At 46.0% G+C, this 17,012-nt stretch overlaps 1 protein-coding gene across 2 annotated transcripts in view; it reads right to left on the bottom strand.

The window, feature by feature from the left end:
- The window catches only part of FAM107B (family with sequence similarity 107 member B), a 240,203-nt gene that overhangs the window by 62,865 nt on the left and 160,326 nt on the right, over positions 1–17,012 (bottom strand). The window lies entirely within an intron of this gene.

Genomic DNA, 17,012 nt, shown 5'->3' with positions numbered 1-17,012 from the left:
GAGCTAAGCATACAGGAGAAAGAATCTGCTCATTAATGACAAGTGACATGACATGCAGAAAACCACAGTACGGACCGCAGGACTCCAAAAACAGGATGTAAGCTCACCTTTCTGGGCAGACAGCCACCCACCCACCGGCTGCCCTCCTTTTACGTTTCAGTATTCTTTCATCCGGGGAAGATCGCAAGCTGGCTGTGTGTGGCTCTCCGTTTGTTTTACAAGGGGCCACGGAAGTTGTGGCCTGACACGCCACCCCACCCCAAGTCACAGGGTGAGGGGGGCTGGAGGAAGTAGAAGAGGCTCGGCCAAGCTGCCAACCTGCATGCTGAGTTGCCAACACCAGCCGCCAGGAAGAAAGGGGAAACGTTCGTGAAGGAAGTGAAGCAACAGAAGCAAAGGGCAGGCAAACCCACAACCGTACATTGTCCACTCACCGGGAGGGCCCTCTGTGTTCCAACGTGGATGGGACAGTCCTCAGGGTACCACTGGGCCCGGGGACACAGAACAACGTACAAGACAGTCCTTTCCCCCAAAAGGATCTGCTGTAAGGGGTGGTGGTGGTGATGGTGATGGGCGGGGGGAGGGATGTTTCTAGGGTAGTTCTTAGGAGGGAGGGTTTCAGCTCCGGAAATGTGTGACTAAAATGATATAAAACAGGATGTAAATGGAGGTCTTTTAAAAGGAACTTCTTGCTCCGCACTGGCAGTGCAGAGCCTGCTTGAGATTCTCTGTCTCCCTCTCTCTCTGCCTCTCCCCTGCTCACTATCTCTCTCTCTCTCAAAATAAATAAATATTAAAGAAAATAATAAAGGAACTCCTAGCACTCTGAGTCTGAAACAGGGGCCGAGCACTCCTCGTGTGTTTTATAGTGTGAACGGCATGACTGAAGCCAGCCCAGCCCCATCTACACGCCTGAACCCCATGGGCCCTTCAGTGTCTGACTCGCAACGGCAGAATTTAAGCAGCAGCACTCTGGAGGCCAAGATTAGGATGAGAGGGGCCCCAAACTCAGAGTTCCCAATCAGGCACGGAAACATGCAATCCGTGAGCAGCGGACCTCACAGAAATCCAAAGGAGGAAAAGCACCTGCCAGTAGGGACAATGTGCAGGAGAGCTCTGCCTTCTCACCCTGGGGCGCCCCAGTGCGCGGAACCTTTCACTCCGTTCCATCATAAACGAAGCAGTCTCAAACAGGACGACGTGCTGTGTGATGCCAGCACCCACATCAAATGGTGCTTCTGGAACTTCAAGAAGGAACAGCGACTCTTTTGGGGAATGGAGCTCTTAGCAGAAGGGACAGAGAACCCGTGCCAAAGGGAACAAGAGACACACACAGGTACGTTATCAACAGTACCCAGATGGCACTGAGTCCTGCTCCCCCCTGCCATTGCTGCACACCCCAACTGCCAGGCAGCCAAGACTTCCTAAGACCCTTCTAATCAGGCTGAGTAGTAAAAGGAGGCCAAGCGTCCTTGCCTCTCTCACTCCTTTCTGCCTCTCACTAGTCGCAGGCATTAGGTGGAGCTGAGGCACTGCAGGAGCCCCAGGGAAAGCACAGCCCCCCAAGGAGGTCCAGGCAAAGAGGTGCGATGATGGTGCCACTAGGTGTGACCGGATTACAGGGAACAGCTCGTGGACTGCTGCCAAAACAGTCACTGAAAAAAACATAAACCCAGAGAGAAAAGAACGCTGAAAACCGTAATGCAGGATGTTCTTTGGAATCCAAATAATAAGCAGACAAAGAGACGGGAGCCAAGCTCCTCCAATGAGGCAGGAAGCCGTGGGCTAACCAGAGAACCTCATGTCAGTCAACCCCTTAATGGGGACCTTTGCTCAAACACACAACAAACACTTACCTGCAGCCATGGACATGTACCTAGGAAGCTAAATTATTTGTCAATGATACCAGGTCATTTTGGAGTCCGGAGGAAGGCTCTACTAATAATTATACACGACACAAAAGACACAAACCAAGCTTATCCCAGACAAAACAGAAGGTACCTCATCCCTGTGTATGAACCCGGTGGGCTGCTCTCTCCTGCCATTAATCACTAACCCTGGACCCCTCACCCAGCAGTCAGTCCCTGCGCTCACAGGAGCCCATGACCCACAAACGAACCAGGCAAGGACCTCCACTGGGCATCACTGCCAACTCCAGGTTACTGGTGACCTACTGACCTGATTTTCTCCTCTGCCGGCTGACGTTCCCAGCCCACTCACCACGTCCTCCTTACTTCCACTTTGCAGGCTGCACCACTGAAATCGTACCTTCACTGCAGAACACATCCTGGTTTCTAAGAACTTTGCCTGTCCACAGATTCTAAACCTCTGTTCAGCTTGGCCGTTGCTCTGGGCTGAATGTTTATATCTCCCCAAAATTCCTATGTTGAAGCCCTAAAGTCCACTGTGATGGTATCTGGAGGTGGGGCCTCTGGGAGGCGTTTAGGTCACGAGAGTGAAGCCCTTGTGAATGGGATTAGTGCCTTTATAAGAAGAGACGAGAAATGACCTCTCTCACCGCCATGTGACGGCCATCCGTCTTGCATATGTGCAAACCAGGAAGAGGGCCCTCACCAGACACCATATGTCTCAGCACCTCGATCTTGGACTTCCCGCCTCCAGAATTGTGAGAAATACATGTCCACTGTTTATGCCACCCAGTCTATGGTATTTGTGTAGCCCGAGCTGACTAACACAGCCATATCCATACCTTCAGGTCCAGTGTTCTCTCTTCCACTCTCCAGTTAGGGCCCAGAGTCCAGCCTTGGCCCTTCACCCCCAACTTCCTAAGCCATCTCTCTGTTCTACCAGCACTTATAAAACTGGCTCAGCACTTCAGGTACAGAAGGCCCAGGATGATGGTACAGGTGAAGTGGGCACTCACCCCAAACCTTGGGCAAACTCTAGTGGAGTCCGATGGGACTGAATATTTTGTTCCACTGCGTGAGTGAAAACAATCACGTATAAGGTCATATCCAGACACCGGCTTGGGGGGAGCACACAAAGGAAGAACACTACCATTTGTGAATACCTACACGCAGGCATGGTGCCAGGGGCTTTACCTGCATTCCCTGCCTAATAGTCACATTGTAGAGATGAGAAAACTGGAGTTCACAGAGGTCAAGGAACTTACTACACTACACCAGGCCTACCTAAAATAAGCCTCATGTTCTTTCTAGTATGCCAGTGTTTGAATAAATGATAACCAACACTTTTTAAAATTTTTTATAATGTTTACTATTTTTGAGAGAGACAGAGTCCGAACAGGGGAGGGGCAGAGACAGAAGGAGACAGAGAATCTGAAGCAGGCTCCAGGCTCTGAGTTGTCAGCACAGAGCCCTACATGGGGCTCAAACTCACGAGCTATGAGATCATGACTTGAGCCAAAGTCGGACGCTTAACAGACTAAGCCACCCAGGTGCCCCAATGATAACCAACACTTTACAAAGCCTTGCAGGGAAGTAATGTGAACAGCATCTTTCCACAATCATGGAAAGAACTCATAAACTTGTTCCTAGAGAACTACATTCTCATATATTTACTTACAAAAATACATTCTTACATATTTATTCATTTAGAAAAAAATCATTAATTTATTCACTCCTAGGAAGTTGTTGCACTCAAAGTCAAAATGGGAACTGCCAAGAGTCCACAATAGTTGTCATACATTCAAACGAACTCCTAGGCTTTTGTTGGGGTCACAAATAACTAGTTTAATATCTCTAAGATTTTATATTAGTATGAACAAGCACTAAGAACCAACACATCAATAAAAAAGACAGTTTCTTAGGATGACAGAATTGTGAGTTGGTTTTTTTCCCTCTAACATTCTTTTTCTGCAATAAAATCGTCACCCTCCCCCCAGCAACTAGGAAATTTTGGTTTTGGTTTATATTCTTCTGTGGTGGCAACTGCCAGCACAGGCAGTAGGTAGGGCGAGGCAAGGCGAGGGAGAGCGAAGGAAGCCACACTGAATTGGGGATCAAGGGAAGAGAGTTCTAGTCCTTCACAGGCACTAAGGAGCTGTGAGACGCTAGTCTACTCAGCACCGGTGAGCTTCAGCTGCCCCGTGAGAGCTCCGTGTTCTGTGAGGCCTGAGCCTCCCCCAGTCAATCCTGTGACTACTGGAAACACTTTAGCAGGGGCTGGTGACTAGAGCCACACACTTCCGAGAAGATGGTGGGTGTGTATTTAAAGAGGATTTTCAAGGGAAACATCTATGAGTAAAAACTCATTTGTCTCCATTTAAAGAGTCGTGTTTATCTACATGAGGTTCGTAGAGGGAATATCTAACGTTTTACAATTATTCTGAAGAGGCTATAAATAGGCAGGATGTGAAGTTAGTCAGCTATGCACTAGGGCTCACCAAGAAGCACATGTATGCAACATGTTCCGGACTATTTGTAAGCTGTTTTGTTTCTGGCACAAATGGAGAAAGAAGGAAAAAAAAAGTCTTGGTAGATCCAATCATTACAGATTTCAGCTGTACAAATCAAACAGGAAGCTCACGAAGAATGCAATTTAGAAGCATTTAAATCAAACAAAACAAAAAAATCCCTATTCTGGGCATATATATGGACAGCTGCAAAGCCAACTGTGTTTTTGTTTTACTGCAAATTGTTTAAAGTCACCAACAAAGCAGAGTACAAGAGACATCCAAGGGGACATGTCCCCGGTCATTAGCAGTGTCTCCACATTCCCCCTCCCTGCGTACTCAGTTAACACAGACCAACTGGTCTAATGAACACCCCTGTGGCACCCACACCAGGCTCTTCGGGAACAGTGTGGACAGAGAAAAAGGTGAATCTTTCATTCATTAGAAGCAAGAGGCTAATGCTCAGAAAACCCAACATGGAAGAGGAGGAGCTGGAGAGGGCGAGCCTCTCAGCCCAGAAACTGCTGCTTCCCAGACCCCACCACCAGCCAGTGCCTCGGAGATGTTTTCAAGCAGTTAAAGGATGAGGGGCAATCTGTTGTGAGTAATGATCAAAGGAATTATGTCTTTAAGGCTGTGGGTTGGCACAGGGCATTTATCAAAAGAAAAAAGCCACCCGTTCAAACCTACCTAGGTATCTCTTAAGTCCTAAACAATCTATCACCTAAGAGCTCACCATGCTAAGAAGCCAAGCAGAACTACTTGCTAAATAAACATATTAATTACTTAAATACTTATTACGGCAAGTGCATCACTTTCCATTGGCCATATTTGCAATAAATTAGAGCTTATAGATTTTTAATGTAAATTTTTAGAGTATGTGGAAGGCTCTAGAACGGTAATGTTTATGGGCCATAAGGAATAAGGCATCCCTTTAGTAAAGAATAATGGTTTAAAAAATAATCATAAACAGGAAGGAAGGAAGGAAGGAAGGAAGGAAGGAAGGAAGGAAGGAAGGAAGGAAGGAAGGAAGGAAGAAAAGAAAGAAGGGGTGAAGAAAGGCGGTGCCACAGGTAGCTAGTACACATTCTCTGGAGCAAGCATATAAGAGTTTCATGTGATCTTGGATTAGTTACTCAAGGTCTCTAGATCCCAGCGTCCTCCTCAGTAAAATAGAGTCATGAGATGAGGATCAAAAGAGTGACACACATAAAGCATTTAGCATGTGCACAAGAAACACTGAGTATTACTGACTGTCATTCTGGACTGAGCTCAGTTCCGTCTCCACCCATAATGAGCTGTGTGGTCTGAGGCAAGCTAGTTTTCATGGCTGAGTATCAGATTATTCACTAACAAAGGAGGAGTCTGGGTTAGATGATCTCTTGATCTCCATGGCTTCTCCAAGCTCAAACCCTTTCTGACAACGTGATGTGGTTAACAACTTCAAACTCTTTTAGGCTTCTGGTACCCACACCTTTCTTTTAGGATTTATCGTTCACAGCCATGACTTGATTGATACCAAGTGTGTGGTCATAAACACAACTGCACAGTGTGAGACTGTGACTTATGGGAACCCCAGAACCTGCTTCGTGACGATCCCTCTCACAAGTGGTTTCCAGGAACACACAGTGGCAAAAAAGGAATACGTGGCAAAAGAATCCACGTGTTGCCCTTCCAGTGGCTTTCAAATGAGGCTGTCCCCAAATCAGAATGCTGGTATAGTGTGTCTGCTGTGTCCTGGCAGCGATGGAGCATATGTAAATTAAATTCATTTGCCATAACGACCCTCCTTTCAAAGGAGCTCTCAATTACTTCCTGTTGGAAACACTGCAAGAATCTATCCCTTCTGAGCCTAACAATGAAGTCAAAAAGTTGCCACTAAATCTACTTCTCTTAAATCAGGGTGGAAGAGAAACTAAACTAATTCAGATTTATCATTCTCCTCCCGCTGTTTTAAACTCATCAATGACTTACCTTTTCTAAGGAAAGATGGGGCTTAAATGTCCTTACACGTCAGGAGATTTAAAGTGACTATTCAGAAGGATAATCTGCCATGGTGTGCACCATCACATGGAATTCGATCACAAACCCACGTTATCAGCTCCTAATTTAGGCGGCGGCCAGGCACCCAAGTTATGTAAGCAACAGGACAGGATTTAATGCTGCTGCTAACTAAGCAAAACTTACAATAAAATTAACCTGACGCAGTAGCATTCATAAAAGATTGTGCAAAAGGCAATTCGCTCTAAAGATAAGAAGTATTCACGCACAATACCTGGATGAAGCCAGACCAATTTTGCTTCTCTATTAATCCTCTAGATGTCCCTAAGCTGCATCAACATGGCTGGCTTTCCCTGATCCCTGGCCAGTGTAAATTCCCTATCCCTCTCACTAACCATGTTCATGAAGAAAGAAGAATCAACAAACTCTCATGAAATACGTGATTTGGGTAAGAGTCCTCAACAGGGACTAACAGACATTAGGGGAAAGGACGAAGTGGAAATTCACAGTGGAAGGATCAAGTAGTCACCCCGTGAACACAGTGACCCGCCACGGTATCACCGAAAGGGAGACAGCCGTTTTCCTGAGATGGTGCAACGTGAAATACACAACCCCACCAACAAACTGACCCTACCCAAATAACTGGACATGAATCTAATCCAGCTCGAGGGCTAATTTCCGGTGTACAGACCTACAGAGACGAGTGGAACAGGTTTAATGTTCCAAGTCCAGAATGTGGGCCACTCTCCAAGACAACTGACCTGATTCTTCAACAAATCAATAGCTTAGGGAGAGAAGGGTGGGGCAGAAGAGCTCTCCAGAGTTAAAAAGCTTCAGGATGCTCACAATCAAATGCAAGTGTGGGCTCTGTTCTGAACCCAGTTTGAAGAAACCTACTGTAGAAGACATGTTTAAGTTAACAGGTGGACAGCTACCCTAGGGAGTTGGGAATTCTACAGGTCCCTGGGCTTCCACCACCCTTTGCCGTCTGATGCTTCTGGAACTGCATGTTCAGGCGCCCCGCGATGAAAGGGCACATCGGCAGAAAGTAGGGTACGGATGGCTGGGCCCCACCAGGTCCTGTACAGGAAGAGGAAACTCTCAGGTAGGAAGACTCACAAGATTCACAGTTGGTAGAACAAGAGGCAGTTCCTGGGGTTACCCAAAGAAGAAGTTTACAGGTTCTTCTAGTTAACAATTTTTGCCAATAGGTTTCCAACAGCCCCCAGCTTCATCTGAAACCCATTCATGTAAAAAGCATAAAGTCACTGCTCTGAGCAGGAAAATTAGCATTCGAAGCAAGTTACCTGTGTACTGGGAGAAAACATAGGACCAACACCCAAGTGGCAAACTCCCTGTTGCAGTCTTGAGCGGTCCTCTACCTACCGCCTTGACTCCCTGGAGAGTTCTGTCGCGTTTCTTTTGGCTTCTCGCCTTTCTTTGTTTCAATATATCTGATGGAAAGGCACCTGGGTGGCTCAGTCCAATTCTTGGTTTCTGCTCAGGTCATGATCTCACAGATTCGTGAGATCAAGCCCCAAGTTAGTCTCCACGCTCACAGCACAGAGCCTGCTTGGGAATCTCTCTCCCCCTCCCTCGCTCTCTGCCCCTCCCCCACTTGCTCACTCTCTTTCAAAATAAATAAACTCTATAAATAAATAAATAAATAAATAAATAAATAAATAAATAAATCTATTGGAGGTATAACTTACATAATGTAAAGGGCACACAGCTCCATCAATTTTTACTCCCTGAAATTTTAATTTTATTTGATTGGCCTTTCCGATATAACATCCCCTCTCCTCGAGACTAGTAGGGCCAGTCAGAAGCAAGCCTGGAATGGAAGAACAAACAGGTCAGGGCCTGTTTACAACTCCCAAGCCCCGCACGCTGGTGGCCTCCACAGCTGACGAGTGCTGTCCGGCCAGCCAAACAGTGAGCGCGAGCCAACGGTGATGGCAACTGAAGATGCGGCTTCTTTACTGCCACCTGTGAGTCTCTAACTCTGTCCCCAAACCCCACTTTCCCAAAGCTTCCAGCTCAAGGCACAGGGCTTTTCACCTGCGGCTCCGCGGAACCCCTCCCAATGGGTGCAGAACACTGGCCGTCCCCTTTTGCCAGTTCCAAACACCTGCCATTTCACCACTTAATCTTCTTTTAAAACACAGCAGACGCCCCTGTGGTTCTAACCCTATGGAGACTTTTAAAGATCAGAGGGAAATCTTTTCAGATCCAAATGTAGTATCATTGTTTCACTCTTTAAAACCATGTGTTCTAAAATAAAGAGCAGATTTTATGTTTGCTATTTTGAACTTAGTAAACAGGGACCATAATTAAAAATCCCTAAAAAATGAAAGGTACTACACTTTCCCACAGTTAGTTTAACGATGCCGTGATCCCATTTTAGAAAGTAAGGAAGCTACGGGGCCAGTAAAAAGTGTCTCCCCAGAAACGAAGGGCAGAATCCTGGTGTAAAGTTAGTCCTTATGCCAAAGAGGTTATCACTCATGATGGCTAAAATTATATAACCAGCTCCTACCAAGCTCCTTGACAATCTAGGGGAAAAAAAAAAAAAAAAAGATAAACAGAAAAACACATAGGAGGTGTTTAAAACAGTTTGAAAATTTTCAGGATATTAGGGATACACAAAGAATTCTTCAATAGGGAATATGAAATCCTCCAATACTAATTATATGTGAACAGGGAAAAATACTGTTTAAATACAGATTTTGTTACAAAGAGGGGAAAATGTATTAATGTATAATATAATTATATAAACATCTTGAAAAATGCATGATGCCTAATTAAATTACATCCATTAATAAGGCAGTAGCCTGGGGACAGTTTGTACAAAAATGGCATTTCTGGTAAACATAATATTTAAAATACTACTCAAATACACAAGCTCTAATGACATAATTATGTGTTTTTAATTTGGTGCCATCCTTACATTATGCCTAGAAGAAAGCAACTTCACAAATGAATCACTTTAAGACGCTATAGTTTCCATATGGCAATGCCAAAATAAAAATGCAGAGCAGATATTCTCCTTAAAGCTATAGTTTTGGATTTACCTGGCAAGTACACTACCCCCACTGGGATCCCAAACCCCTTCTGAGCCTAGAAAGTCAAAAGTGTTACAACAGAGTCCAGGGAAAACAGACGCAGTTCTGCAGACAGAAGCCCCGAGTTTGATCATCGTAACCTTGGGCAAGCTTTTAAATCTCTCTGTGCTTTAGTGTCTCATTTGTCAAACACGAATAATGCTACTTGCCTCACAGAATCACTTAGAAGATCACAGAAGACCATGAACACCACCACGCCCAGCGTAACAGTAAATGCTCAGTAAATGCCAGCTATTCCGATTTTCATCATCTTCTCAAGGCCCATCTCCGTGGAAATCATTCTCATCAGCAAAAAGCACCTCTTTCTGACAAAGGCAAAAAACACTCCTCAAAAGCAGATGCGTTGTGCAACAGTGGGTGAGCTGCAAACACATTCTGTTAAAATATACAAAGCAGGACACAACGGGCCGCATATTGTGTGATTTCTTATGTGTGGATGAAATTTCTACAAAAGCGAAATTTTAGAGACAGAAGAAAGATGAGCGGCTGCCGAAGACTGGGGATGGGAACAGGAATGGACTGCAGAATCCATTTAAAAAAAAAATTTTTTTTAATGCTTATTTATTTTTGAGAGAGAGAGAGAGAGAGAGAGAGAGAGACAGAGCATGAGCAGGGGAGGGGCAGAGAGAGAGAAGGAGACACAGAATCTGAAGCAGGCTCCAGGCTCTGAGCTGCCAGCACAGAGCCCAGTGTGGGGCTTGAACTCATGGGCTGCGAGATCACGACCAGAGCCGAAGTTGGACACCTAAATGACTGAGCCACCCAGCTGCCCTTGGACTGCAGAATCTAAAACGGGTCTGGGGTGATAGTTGTTCAAGCACATAAACTACACACTATAAAACTGCACACTGACAATGGGTGAATTGTGTGAATGTAAATTATATCTCAATAAAGCTACACTACCATAAAATAAAAGAGGTGTGTTTCCAAAAAGTTTGCACAGGCATTTCATACCACTCCGTGATAACAGCAAATTCAGGTATTTTACAGAACATAGCAAAAACAGGTCAGAATGCAAGCCTGGCAGGATCAGACTTGGATCACAATCTTGACCCAGCTTCCTTCCGGGGCAAACTTTTCACTTCTCTAAGCCTCAGTTTCCACATCTGTGAAATGGGAACCTAAAAGGATTACTTTCAGAGGCTGCTGTGAGCATTGCATCATCCTCCCTTCCCCTCTGCCCCCACCCCCAGGGTTTTGCATATCAATAAATGGAGTCACCCTTTGTACAGTTGCTGAGGCTAAAAGTGTGGATGTTATTGAAGATTCCTTTCCCTCTTGAATATTAGCTCCAATCCATTAGTGAGTCTTGATGGTTCCATCTTTTTTTTTTTTAAGTAGGCTTCACGCCCAGTGCAGGGACCAACTCCCTGAGTTGAAGAACCCACCAGCTATAGAGCATGCAAACTTGACCTCACCCACAAGACAGCTCTAAGAGGTAGTCAAGTGTGACTGCCTCCATTTTACAGATGAAAAGCAAATAAATGACCTGCTCAGAAACTGTACTAATTAGTGGGGAGCTTGCGCTTAGGATTCTGATTTTTTTTTTTAATTTTTAAAAATTTATTTACTTTGAGAGAGATAAAGAGAGGGAACAGGGGAGGAGGGACAGAGAGGGAGGGAGGGAGGGAGAATCCCAAGCAGGCTCTGCACTGTCAGTGTGGAGTCCAATGTGGGGGTGGAACTCATGAACCCATGAGATCATGACCTGAGCCGAAATCAAGACTCCGGCCGCTTAACCAGAGCCATCCAGGCACCCCTAGGATTCTGAACATTTTAAAAATCTAGGTCTCTCTCTCTCCAACACACTACACTATTCTGTGTGTCCATTAAAAAAAAGGAAGAAAAATAAGAAATCTGACCACAGCATTAGCTATTTTAAATGAAATTAAGTTATAAGGGAAAAGAATATTATAAAGAACGTCTTTCTACATAGACATATCCACCATGACATTCTTAACTTCCTCCAGGACATGGGAATTTTAATTCATCCACATTAGACATTCATAAACAACTTCTGATTATTTACACTGCAGGAGTTTATAACACAACTCACTGTACAGTTTCATAGACTCATCAGCATACAGCAGGCCCAGGTGCCTGGATAAAATGTTAAGTTTTAACCTTAACTCTTATGGAGTGTGCTCTCCGTTTGTTATGTTAATAATGACTCAGAAAGGTATATACCAGAGTCACAGCCCTCTCTCCTATACACTTCATTATGACAAACCTTGTGTCCAAAAATAGAATAAAACATGTCATTTCTAATATCAGAGCCAGGTTATCTTTACCAGGAGCCAGGTAAGGACAGGTGAGGAGAAAAGGGAGAAGGAAGTCCCTCCCCCTTCCCTACGGGTCCCTCATCTTGGCACCACTGTGGGGGGGGGGGGAGCAGAAGGGGGGTGTCCCGCATCTTGGCACCACGGCCACGGAGTTACTAAAAATCAGAATTATAAGACTGCAGGCAATGGCACAACAGCCTCCAGTCACGTGTCGGGAACCATGACCCTCTGGGGCTTCATGACCTTGCATTTGCCCCTGCCGTGCCAGGAGGTACGTCTTACTAAGTTCATGTCACACATTGAGAATACCAGAGCTCCTAAGGGTTCTGTAACTTGCTGTAGGTCACAAAGCTGGGGCCTGGATTCTAACTCGGACATGTCTGGCTTTAAAGCTCCAAACCTCTCCCCTACCCCACATTAAGAAATGCACCCCACTTCCCAGTCCCCCCTCCAGCCCAGGGCCAGGAGTGAGCAGGGTGGTCCCCGCAGAAACTTCGGAGCAACACAAGCTGGCACTGACAACAGCAAAGATCATCAAGAACCCTCCAAATCACATGTACCTACAACCAGCCAGGAAGCAGACAGCTGGTCTCTAACCCGCATTTTCTCATTCTTGTTTTCTGAGGAGACATCACAACACGTCTTCAACCCAGAAAGTTGCCTAGGCTGGGCATCCCCCCTATTTAAGACCTCTGGTTCTAACGACGGAGTTTATGATTCAGTAGCACAAGCAGGAAAAGCACTGTGGGCAGCCCAGAGGCCCCTGCTGTTTCACGGACTCTACAGGAGGGTTTTCTTCGCACCGCAGAAGCCCAAGACTTTGCTACATTGCTGTCACCAAACCACGCCTCCCTCCTCTTCCCCACCTACACATCACCACAGAGCATAGGCGATGGCTACTGCTTTCCAAGTGCTATGCGCCCACTGCTTCCCCCTAAATGAAATCTTTAGAACAGCTAAGGTGTTCACCTAGTTTTATTTTATTTTTAATATTTTTAAATTTATTTTGAGAGAGTACACATGCGCACACGGGTGGGGGAGGGGCAGAGAGAGCCTATCTCTCCAGGCTCCACACTGTCAGCACAGACAGGGCTTGAACCCATGAACCGTGAGATCATGACCCAAGCCGAGGCGAGATCAAGAGTCCAACTCTTAACCGACTGAGCCACCCAGGCGCCCCATGCGTTCACCTAGTTTTAAAGCAACATTCCTTTCTCTGAACCTCTCCCCTCCGTTTTCCCTCCTAGAGCTCACCAGAGTTTGGAAAACATTCTTAAGTCTTCCCACAAGTTCCCCACAAACCCCATCTTATCTTCTCATCTGGAACAGAACTTCTGGTCACCACAGTCATAGTCAGTGCCCCTCCCCCCTCCCCGCATGACACTAGCCCTCAGCTCCTGGGAATCCCTCAGGTCAGGACCCCATGTCCCCAAACTGGTTTCTTGAGGTTCACCTCCAACAAGAACATGGGGACAACACCATCCTTTCCCCGTTTCTCCTGGATCAGGGCCACAAAGTGCCCCGACCCCTCAGCCACACTCCAGACAAAAATGAAAGGTCCTCCTCCTGGGTTCAGCCCCCACCCCTACCACCCTGCTCTTAAACTGCTCAGCCCTCAGCAAAGCACCCTCACTACCCTCCCATGCCTCTCCCCAGCCTTCGCCTTGAGTTAGCAACACGACCCCTCAGCCTTGGCCAGGATTTAGTCTTTCTTTCGGAGACACCTTAATTCACCAAGAGCTACTTTCCCCTCACAGCCCTTAACATGACTGTCATTAAACCATGTCTGTGTAATGTTGTGCAATTCTTTAAACAGCGTCCTCACCCGTCGCGCCATGAGGACAGGGACCGCATCCACTGTCAACTACAATACACCCAGTGCGAGGCCAGAGCTGGCACAGAAGAGGCTCTAAGTAAATGTCTGTTATGTGAAGGAGTGAATGAAAAGCAAAGCTTCCCCCACCAGCCTTAGAAACAGCCCCTCGCAGATTTGCCAAGGCTAAATGGCAACCTACCCCAGCTTGCCAAATTATTTCTTTTACTAATGGGAAATGAAATCAGAAAGCTTCAACTCCTTTTCAGCCGAGTGTCCTAAGTATTGAGCATAAGGAAAACTTCAGATGGATAAGGCCCGGCACTTCCTGCACCAGAAAGGAAAAGGGGAGAAAAATGATTTGCTTTCACAAAGGAAAAGCAAAAAGGCCAAGATAAGACAAGGAAATTATACAAGAAAATGAAGCCTCATCGGGTCATTTGAGAACCACGTGGCCTTGGGCTGTGGTTCACACAGACTTCTCATTGGCACCGAAGCTTTCTCAACACAGATGCCCAAAGTGAGATGTGAAATAGGCCAGTGTCCACAACTACTTTCTCTAGACTTCAAGAGGGGTGGCCACCCCCCAACATATCTGGGGACTTCCACAAATGCCTGAAATCTAGATCTTACTGAACCAAATTTCCTGATCCATTTTTAACAACATTCTGCACAGAGAATCCTGGAAGGAGGAAGGTGCAGACCGGACGTTAACAAGAACACTAAGCCACAACAGGACTCTACTGTAGACGTTCTTTTCAGAGAAAAGTCTTCTACCCTGAAACCACTCCCACAGAAAACCAGTATAAATCTTTTCCATAAATTCTTTCACTTGTGACATTTTAAACAATTAAGAAATCAAAGAAATGAATGAATAAGAGCACCCATCCTACCACAGTTCAGGAACAGGATTTCCCATAGCACTTCCCTAAAACATAAACCAAGTCTACTTTTAAACATCCCCAAGAATGGTTTCTGCAGTCCACAGGGGCAAGAGGCTGGCCGTCACAAACAGCCATAGCAAGCCCTTAACACTGGACCACTCCCAAATTTTACGCCCCTCCCGGCCCCACCCCCAGAAACGTTATTGAAAAAGAACAAAGCTACTCAACTCTGACCTCTAGTCCTGCTGGGTTTACGTTGCGTTTACAGTGCTTATGTAGTCTAAGGCCACAGGAGGGTTGAAAAATAATATCTAGAATTCTGAAATGTCCTATTTGAGTTTCTTTTGACTTCTGTACGTGGAAAGGCCCCATTATTTCTGAAGGAACGCTGATCATTACAGCAGACAACGTACTTCTCCCGATAAACTTCACACCTTGACTTACAGGTCACTACTGAGCTGCAAAAGCTCCCTCTAAAGCATGTGTGCAGATAAAGGAGCCCCAAGTTAGAACAGGAACAAAGAATGCACCTGATAGTTCATAGCCACAACTTCCTTCTCGTAAGTTCTTCTAACTTCGAAAAGGACTGCATCATCCTCACGATCAATCTACTTCTAAACAGTTGTCTCCAAGACCTCTTTTTACTTTGCATGGAGTAATGAAGATGTCCAGAAACTTTCCAAGTGGAAATTGTAGAAATGAAATGTCCGAAAACTTTACAAGTGGTAAACAGAAGTACGTAATAACAAAAGCATTCAGTGCCAAATCTGTGGTTGAACAATGTGTTGTTTTTTGGCTTTTTTTTACAGAACACATGCACTCAAAACCACTCACTACTCACAGGGAAATCCTTTTTTTTACTTTCTCAAGGCAAAGTCTTTCTGAAGCAAACCTATATCTGGCTATAAAACCTCTATCATTCCTTGTTCTACAAAAAAGGTGTCCTTCCATCAACATTTCTTATGAAATCAGAGAATTTTACTTTTTAAATATTTTAAAAGCTGAAATATCTTTTTTTAAAATAGTCAAACCAAAACTAGTCCTGAAACCTGAATAACACAGTCCCTAAAACTTTTCTGTCAGTTCATTCTTCCAAATTAAGTGGAAACTACCTTGTTTTTCCTATTTCTTCCCTCCCCCCTTCTGTACAGGTGGTTTCTTGTAAGGCTATAAGAAAATATATTTCAGACAACTTGTTGGTATTAATTCTGTGTGAAAGTGGCTAACCACTATTGTAGACTATGGATATATTTCAATCTGATGTGACTGGTAAGGATTAAGAATCAGTAACTCATTTATTCTCTCTCTCTCTCTCTCTCTCTCTCTCTCTCTCACACACACACACACACACACACACACACACACACACCATGGCTGCCAAGCCATAAATCAAGCTAAAATCCCTTCATCCTCAGGGTGTGTTTGGGCAGTAGACATAAGTGACCTTCTTTTCTGTTTTTTTTTTTTTCAATTTTATAATAAACGTACACAATTCTATACTTGAAAGTTTTCAACTTGAAACTACTAAGAAATCTCCAGACAACCATCCCAGATACTATTTCAACTTAAAGCAACTTGGATAACTAAGATCTCCAAAGTCATGGCCAGGGCAACGTGGTCAGGGGAGAAAACAAACACCCCCGTTGGTGAGAAATCCTCAGGTTAAAGAATGTAAAGTCTAACAAGCATCCCGTTTTTCTGTATTTCCCTTTAATATCATACTCAAATCACAGAACTTTGCTCTACCGTCACTGACTTAAGTCTTTCTGAGGAAGGAAGGGTATGGTATCTTGCCGCTCAGAGTAAGATCTGCAATTTATACCCTCAACAGGATTCCTCTTCATATTTCAGAAGTGGCTCTTACCATCCCCTACACAGCGTGTCAAAACTTGGCCACACATATCCATGCGATCCCCGAGGCACCCGAAGATGCTTAGCGAGATACTATGGGAACCAAATTTCTAGGACTTCATGGGTGCAGACGCCGCCCAAGATACATACCGGGTTGACCGGATGAGTAGCAACGGAAAGGAGTCAAAAATGGAAAAGTTACTTGCAGACTGTTTGGAAACAGTGCGACAGTCACCTTTAAAGCAACGGGGCAACCCCCACCCCCCTCGGCCCCTCCTTTGTCTGCCCAGGCACAGGCTCGCTCGGGCCCCGGAGCCCGCTCCGGCCACCCCGAGCGCGCCCGCGCAGCGAGGGGCAACCGGGCGCCGAGGGCTCGGCATCTGGCCGCGCGCGGCGCACCCGGTGGGCAGCGCATCCCGCTCCAGGCAGGGTCTCTCCATTTTCAGGGCCGAGGAGGCAACAATAAGCCGAGCCGAGCGGCCGCCTGGGCTCCCCTTCCTCGCGGCGCCCCCCGCCTCCCCCAGCACCCCTCGGGCGGGGGGGCACGGCACCGGGCCCTGCCACGCCCCAGCCCTGCACCCCAGGCCCTCACCGAGCACGGCGCGGGGCGACCGGGGCTCCCCGCACGCCCACCGCCCTGCGCGTCGTCCTCTCGCGCACGCACGGACCCCCGCCCCACCG

This window comes from Puma concolor, chromosome B4 (assembly GCF_028749965.1).
Source record: "Puma concolor isolate L17-30 chromosome B4, mPumCon1.1.hap2, whole genome shotgun sequence".
NCBI classification, from domain to species: Eukaryota; Metazoa; Chordata; class Mammalia; order Carnivora; family Felidae; genus Puma; species Puma concolor.
This window is presented reverse-complemented; position numbering and strand designations above follow the sequence as displayed.